This window comes from Oreochromis niloticus, linkage group LG16, assembly GCF_001858045.2.
Source record: "Oreochromis niloticus isolate F11D_XX linkage group LG16, O_niloticus_UMD_NMBU, whole genome shotgun sequence".
Lineage (NCBI taxonomy): Eukaryota > Metazoa > Chordata > Actinopteri > Cichliformes > Cichlidae > Oreochromis > Oreochromis niloticus.
The window spans coordinates 31,278,120-31,286,920 of NC_031987.2; positions in this window are offsets into that span (position 1 = coordinate 31,278,120).

Here is an 8,801-nt window from a genome sequence, read left to right on the forward strand (position 1 = left end):
TAGGAGTGTTCAGTAGCTTTTTGACAGAGCCTCCAGTAGCATGTATTTGTGAATCTTTTGTTTTATTCTCCATCTCCTATTCAGCTCTGCAGCAATCACACCTAGCAATGCTGCTCAAGTGCTGCTGCCCTTGAATGAAGTCAAACACAAAGGGCTCCTTAAAGACTTGTTTTCACCGGCCATTCTGCCTCACTCAGTGCTAAAAGATAACTAATTAGCATCCATTAATCAATATCGCTTAAAAGTAGGGATGTGCTGACATATGACCAAACATTGGTATCTGCCTTGTTTACTGACGTCGGTATATCAGCAAATAGGATAATGTTCATTAATATTAATGGATGATGTTTTCAATTATGCTACATCAGTCCTACTCTAGCTAAAAACTCCAGATGATGCCTGACAATTGGGGGTGTGTGAGTGGGCAGTCATCAGTGTCTCAGTGTCACAGGTTTCGTGGTCTTCAAAATATCGGATTTCCCCAACAAAACCAAAGTACAAACTTCTTCATCATGTTTGTGAGATAATTCCATTAAAAAAGACCTGACAGTTCACCAACAGCACAAATTCTGAACATTAAAAAGGTCCAGTTCAGTAATTCGAATTGGCCATGTTGATCAAAGTGGCGACACCCCTAATTGTAAGATTTAACTGTATCCATTTAAATGAGTGTAAAAAAAGAATGCAGTACACTATTGATGTCAATGGGACAGTAGTGCCAATAATGGTCTTTGTGACTATAAACAGACTTTTTAACATAGGATCAACAAGGTTTTGGAGTGAGCCTCAACAGGCCTCTAAAGGAACTGCAGTTTTTGATGTCGCAGCTTAGTAAGTACTCAACCTTCACTGCAATTCCAGCAAAATTGGGTGAATGCTGTAGGCATTCAACCTATTGAGTTCCTGTTTCTTTATTCTTTGCTGCTTAACTACTCCCACAATTGTTGTGCTATTTTCACCATTCAAATTTAAAACTGTTCTGCTATTTCTGCTGATGCCAGTTATATTTTTTGGTGCTCATAACTTTTAAACTTTTTAAAATATTTTGTTTTTTAACCTTTAAACTCGTCATAGCTCCTAAACTCTAACCGCAAGAGACATGAGCCTTGTGCCATATCTTCAGACACTCCTAACGCTCACGGTGAAAGAAATTTTTTTTATACCGTTTACCTTTTCCGATGAATTATGGTTTTTTCAGGGTACGGAATCTCTCAGATTCCAGACTCTGGAAATGAAGCCCTTTTTTCTCTCGTCACATCTCTTTCTGGGATGAGTACTGGTTTGGCTCGCTGAGATGAGCAGGCGCCCTGAGAGCGGGTGGCGCATGTTTGACTCTTACCTGTGGCTGTTGCTGCATGTCTTCCCCGCTCATGCTCCCTCTGCTTTCTTGACACGCTTCAGTGTACCCTTTCAAATAAAGTCGTCTTCAGCAGACAGTTCAGCTTAAGCTGTTTTCGGCACATGATTTCCGCTACACGGCATTCACTCGGCATTTTTGCAGAAAATGCAACTTTTTCTGGTTATATTTTGACATCAAGGTTATGTTTTCACACATTATGTCTATATTGAAGCATTATACTTGCTATTTTGTTACAGTAGCAAATGTCCCACCAACAACTGATGTGAAAGTTACAAGATCCAAACTTGTGGCACTTTTTGAAATACTCCCAGCCTTGAATCTACTGATTTGTGATGCTTAATGCAAATTAAAACATGTCTCTTTATGCCAGAGATCATTTATATTAATTATCAACTGTTTAAGCTGGTTAAAGATAGGCATTAAAAACCTCTGAGTTAGTGTAACAGGATTGTAAAGCCCCCTCCAATATATTCTATGATTACAGATAACTTTGAAAAGTTAATTTTTAAGTAAAGATTTTCCTTTTTAAAAATTTTCCTGGCACTAAAGACAGAAATAAATTACAATAAAGTGAACAAAAAAACAACAACAATATGAGTCTCACAAATAGTTATTTTTTACATTGATATGAGCCCAGAATTTTACAGTCACTGCTTCCCTAAGCTGATGCAAAGGTTAAATGTGTTTTGGATCTTTTTTTTCTTTGAATATCAGCAGTGCTGTCACTGGGGTGGCTCATATTCTGGCTGAATAGGAAAGAGATGTGGGTGGGGGATTGAGACATTCAGGGCCAAATTGTACCATATTTTGAGTATCAGCTAGACAAGTGACAAGGGGGATTCAGACAAAACAAAGTGCAGACGAGTGTTTACGGGAAAGATAAAGAGAGAGAGAGAAGATGTACAGAGCTTTGTCTTATTTGAAATTTCAGTTTATTATGAACACACAAGTTGATTTTATGGCATTTAGTACATACTTTGTAAAAAGAAAATCTAAAATATGATCTACAATTCAAATAGAAACTGTCTAGTGTTCTAAACTCGCCGCTTGACTCCATTCCATTTCACAGGTACTACATTTGTCTTATCACTAAATGTTATGAAATCTGCGTTCCCCTGCATTAACTGATGATCTCTCATGGAATAGATGACTTACACTCAACATTTAACAGCACAAATGCTGCCATGCATGCCTTTCATGTCCTTAACTGGAGTTTTCTCGCTTTTAGAACACATTTTTTTGTCCCTCTTCTAAATGGGCTCCTTGCTGAGATTCTTGAATGCTTGATGAACGTGCTAGATGAGCCTCTAAAATGTGCCTCCAAAGGTTTCAATTTAAAAATAGAACAGAAGCACAGAAATACAAATCTTTTATTTTGAGAAACAAAAGAAAATGAGACAATAAAGCATGAAGAAGTGACGTATAAATGAGATATGACTTAAAATCACTTTGTTTGGACATTTTAGTTCATTAGTGTTTTGTTATCAATTACTATGTTTTTACATTCCTCAAATCAGTACATCAGTCTGTTGGGTCTTTGATAGTGCAAAATGAGTACTGCTTAAGGTCCAGTTTGAACTATACTTAACTCTCAGCAGTACCTATTGTGCCATCACCCATCGATGCCACAGAATAGTGTTTTTGTCTGAAGCTGTGTGTTCAGTGACTGACAAGCCAATGAATGTCACATTCTGAGTTACGCTTGACTGGTCAATAGCCAGTTAGCTTACCCTGAGTAATCCTCCTTTATTATGTATATTAAAGGAGTATACTATGACCAAAAAGAATATTAGAAAATATACAGGATGTACCAGAAAGAATCATCCAATTTTAAAAACTTTTTTTTTTTTTTAAGTAATGACATACAAGCTTGTGGTCAAATTTTAAATTAAAAAAAAGCTAGGCTTGGAATGCATTTAGACATACTTTAAAACCTTTATGCATTTTGGCCTTATGGATTTTTCTCTACAAAATTCCATTTGGGCATGCCAAACAGGTGAAACATAAACAGGTAGGTCTGAACGAGACACTAACTCTATGATTTACCCTAAGCTGCAACCTGGTGAAGTTGTTCTGGTCAGACATCAAATAGGCAAGTTTAATCTGACAGTGATTACATTACTTAATCTCCTCCGAAGGTAGGCTACATGTTCTATCCCAAAGAGTTGATTCTGTTCATCTGGATGTAGCGTTTTCAGTGGGAGAAATGTTACGTCACTCATCTAAGTATCTTCTTCAGTCTCAGCTGACTGCAGATTTCCCCAACCTTATAAACAGTACATTGCACAATGACTGAAACCAGTCCACTGAATGAACAATGGGCTGGGAGGTCAGTTTCTTGATCATTAATATGCAAATTGTCATCACCATTGATCAACAACCACTGATCAAAGATCACTGATCATTGATTGATTTAGAGATGGTCATGTAAATCAAAACAGTATTCCTCCCTGTCCAGGATGTGTCTGCGATCGTCACTGAGAGAGTGTCCACTGGCCTGTAGGTGGTAATAGACTGGAGAGTCCTGGCCTGATGAGGTAGCTCTTCTGTGTTGTGCCATCCGCTTCGCCAGAGGTTGTTTGGTTTCCCTGATGTATAAATCCTGGCAATCCTCCTGGCACTTAACAATATTACTCTGTTTATGTCGGGGGACCCGATCCTTGGGGTGGACCAATTTTTGGCGCAGGGTGTTTTGGGGTTTAAAAGTCACAGAGACGTTGTTTAGAAAAAATGTGTCTCAACTGTTCCGATACTCTTGACACATAAAGGATCACTAAGCGTTTTCCCCTAGTCAGCAGTTGACTTTCTCTCCTGGATCGCCTGCAGCTTTCTTTAGGCGCCTTCTCAGCTTTGACAAATGTCCAGCTAGGATAACCACATTTACTCAGGGCCTTCTTGACGTGATGTTCTTGCTTCCCTGGTCGCTTTTTCTGTGGGGATGGTGTTCGCTCTGTGTTGTAGCATCCTGATGACACCCAGTTTGTGCTCCAGTCACTTGGATGAGTGACGAAATGTTTTTCCCACTAAAAACGCTACTTCCAGATGAACAGAATAAACTCTTTGGGATTTACTTACCTGGATGACTCACCATGCATCAAGATGCTACATGTTCCACTTTCTACATCTTTGACATCGCAACTTCTGAATAGAAAAACATTGGCTAAATGTCCCCACACGAGGGAGCCACCACTCCCAAATCGTTAAACTCTTAGAGATTGCATATTAAACATGTATAGTTTGGGACACTAGAAGATATTACATTTTGGCTTCATAGCTTTGCTTTTATAAGACTCCTCTATTTGTGTGTGAAATATGTAGAAATTCCATATAAAGAGGTAGTTCGAACCTAAGCTAAGCTCTCCCACTAGCCCCACTAACAAGTTACTGGAAACCTACTGAAACCTGGTAGATGTTAAGATGGTAAAGCTGGTTCAGCTCAAATACCTCAGATTGACATATTTTAAGAGGACAAAATGGGGACATAGCAACTGGTGACATGCGACGCTGGCAATGACATTTGCCACTGTAAGCTACATCATAGGCTCTACATATATTCACTGCAGTATAATTAAGCTTAAGGGAGAGTCCAGCCACACTTCAAAGGAAGCTAATTTCCAATGCTTTCATGCTTCGGTCACTACCATAACTAATGGATATAAGAACGTAGATCGACTGCTAAATCAACAGCTTCACTTTCACACTTAGCTCTCTCTTCATCGTAGCATCTGCATCACTGCCAGTGCCAAATCAGTCCATCTGTCAATCTCCCACTCCTTAATTCCCTCACTGAATGAGACCCCCGATACTGAAACTCCTCCGCTCGGGGCATTAAGTCCTCCCCGTGGAGTGGGCACTCCAGCCCTTTTCTGGCTGAGAACTACAGTGTCAGACTTCCATCCACACATCCATCTTTTCCCTGCATCATATCCAATTCAGGGTCTTGGGGGACTTGGAGCCTGTCCCAGCTGCAGTGCACATGGTACATTCTGGACAGGTTGCCAGTCTGTTGCAGAGCTAGCACAGAAAGACAAGCAGCCATTCATACTCGCATTCATAGCTACGGTCAATTCAGAATCACAGTTAAGCTAACCCCATGCATGCTAAAGAGAAATTGCAAACTCCACACCAAAAAAAAGTTCCAGCTGCCTGGTGGATTCAAACCCAGGACCATCTTGCTGTGAGGTAATGGTGCTAACTGGTGCACCACTCTTCCACCTGATTCATAAACTTGTCAATAATAAAAAGATAGTGAAAGTGAACAGTAGTCTGGTCTTGAGCATAAAATTCAGAGGCTGAAAATTGGCTCCTACTCCTGAAATATTAGCCCGAATAGGATCTGACATTATGACATGCACTGTTAATTAACAAGTTTAATTGGCAATCCTGTTTAGATGAGCAACAGAGACTTCTCGAGTAAAAATTACAACTGTTTGTTGGATGACCACATGTTTTCAAATGCCTATGTCTTTTTTGTGATTCACAGATTACCTGCCCGTTTTTATAAATCATCCAAAAGCCTGCAATGCTTCTCAGGATAAATATAGTCTAAACTTAATATTACTACCCAATATTTATCACCAATACCAAGTTCACATTTCCTTTATTTTGAATAAATGTGGTGGCCTGTCATTATCGATTTCTATGAAAAAAAGGACACATGGACAGCTGCAGTATGTGATGGGTACCCACATTACTATTCTTTTTTCTTTTTTTTTTAAACATTGCAATCTGCCAGCAACAGCGTGTCTTCCTTTAATAGTGCGTAAAAGGCAGGTCTATCATCATCATATTCGTCTGTGTGCGTTGACAAATCCCTTGATAACTGGCAGGAAATTTAGAGCAGGAACAGCATGAAGCATCTGACAGAAGACTGGCATCTGTGAAACCAAATTCACATAAAAGAAATACATTCTGTAACACAAATGTATATTTTCTTGCATTAAGGTTTGTGGATTTAGAAGTAAGATCAGGTCAAATCTTCCAGAGTCAGCCTTGCATCCAGCATAACCTCTCAGCTGAATTCATGCATTCAGCTGAAAAAGCAGCGTCATAAAATTACGTACATTTAAAAGAATTAAGTTGCCATAAGGTGCGCCTAGGTGAAGTCCCATGTCATGCTCATAAAAAAGGGTGTACATTTAGCTGTCTGCATGTTTACACTGCAGCACCTTGATGTCTCTGTTTTTGCAGTGGTTGCGGGGAGAAATACATTACATGAACACATAATTAATCATACAAATGTGTGCCTGCGTGTGCAACAGTGAATGCTACTGAGAGCGGTTTATGAATGCCAGCAAGATCAGAGAGACAAGGAGAGACACATGCATTGCCTCATGAAGAGAGATGAGAAGTCAATGATGTGTCATGCAATAATGGAAGCGTATTTCTGCCTCATTTGTGCTGCCAAAACTCCTAAGGATCTCTCAGCTTCCGTGCCGAATACATGTAATCTGCACCGCACTGTAAAGCACTCGCGCTACCTAACACCAAGACAATCACATATAGGCACATGTGTGTATGTGTGTGTGTGTGTGTGTGTGTGTATCTAGTCCTGCTTTTGCCTATGAGGCCTGTTCTATGTATCGCTGATGACGCTGAGGATGGAGAAGAACGCTGAGGAGGTCAGAGAAATATGCAGCCCTTGACAAAGCATGTTCAGGGAAAAGAAAACTGACGCCTCGGAGATACTGTGGAAACATGCTCTTTTAAAGCCAGGGAACAGTGCAGCGGTGAGCTCAAGGCCTTCAATGCAGAGAGGCCTTCTGACTGCGTAGGTGGCTGGGCAGAGCAGCAGCACTGCGTTGGTAGGCAGGGGAAAGATATATTAACAGTGGGAGAGCTGTAAGTCATCAATTACCAGGATTTTTGCAGTGACAGTTCTTTCTGCGGTGCTTAGTCAAAGGTCCACTGAGTTAATTTCACCTAGCTCTGTCACCTAGCTCTCCTCCCCCACACATCCCCATAATAATTTTCTCCATGGGGCAGAAGATGAGGAGTTGGGGGGAGGGCATCATATATTGGGTGCGCCACACAAGCAAAGAGTCTGCTTGTGCATCACACTGTCACCTGCCTTTGTCTCCGAGCAGGGCGAGCTGAGTAATGACCACACTGGGTGATTCAATCAATCAATACTTTATTTATATAGCAAGACCAGAGGTACACCAAAGTGCTTCTCAATAATAAAATATGAAATAAAATTAATTATATATGGGTACAATAGTAGAGTACAAATACATTTCCAGACAAAGCAAAGCACTAATTAACCTGTGAGTACTATGTTAAAAGAAATATTTCACTCCTAGTGTAAAAGTTAGGTAAAACCAACACAGAAATATCAACTGGAAAAACCCAGTAACACAATAGGTTAAAATTACATACAAATGCCATAAAAGTACAAAGTGCACATCCGATAAATCACTAACTAATCTAAAGTGCAAGATCAAATAAATAAATTTTCAGTCGTGTTTTAAACTATTGAATGGATTCCGACGCGCGAATATAAGCTGGAAGACTGTTCCAGAGATTAGGTGCAGCAATGGCAAAGGCACAATCACCTCTGGTTTTCAGCCGGGACCTAGGTTGCACCAAGAGCATTTGACTCGATGATCGAAGTGCTCTCCTAGGATTCGTCAGAGAGATGCACACAGAGTCAAATGATAACAAGATGAGATGAAAAGAAGCTTATCTGTGATACTGACTGCAACCATTTCAGGTTGGACAGTAGCTTGGACAAAGTGAGGTAAGGAAAAGCATGTTCAAATTGTGTGTCTAAATAACCCATGTTCCCAGCAGGTTATTCAGCTGGCCCCACAGAGCCTTTTGCCGAATGTCCATCTATATAATAATTTACAGACTTGACAAGGTCCCTTTGCCTTCTGGTCATCCATGGACAAGAACAACACCGACCATGATAAGGGCGTTAGTATATTCCAGGCAAAATATTGGCGAAATTGTCTAGTAGCACCCTAGAACCACTTTGTGTCTGACAGATTATGTAAGTGAAACTCTGCGAAGCATGCCCACTTGAAGATGCGACACGACAAGGTAAGCTGATCAGTGGAAGTGTGAAAGTGGGACTTTTTCTCTCAGGCTTCTTTTGGCATTTTGCCTTTATTAGACAGGAGAAGTAGACACAGACAGGAAATATGGGGAAACAGATAGAAATGCAGTGAATGGTCCAACTGGTCAGCTGTCATGTCACCTGTCGAGCTCTCTTTTCTTATTCACACAGTTACTCACTTCTCATGTGTTGCAGCCTCACACTGTAACATTGTGATTGCCTCCAAAGCAAAGTTTTTCAAATGTGACATCAAGACCATAGACTGTATATAAAAGGTGGACATTGTTGTGCCACTGGCTGGTCTAGGGACCAAAGTCAGAACGAGTGTACAGAGAGTCTGTACACCTAATAAAATATGTCATAATAAATGTAATTTAGTTT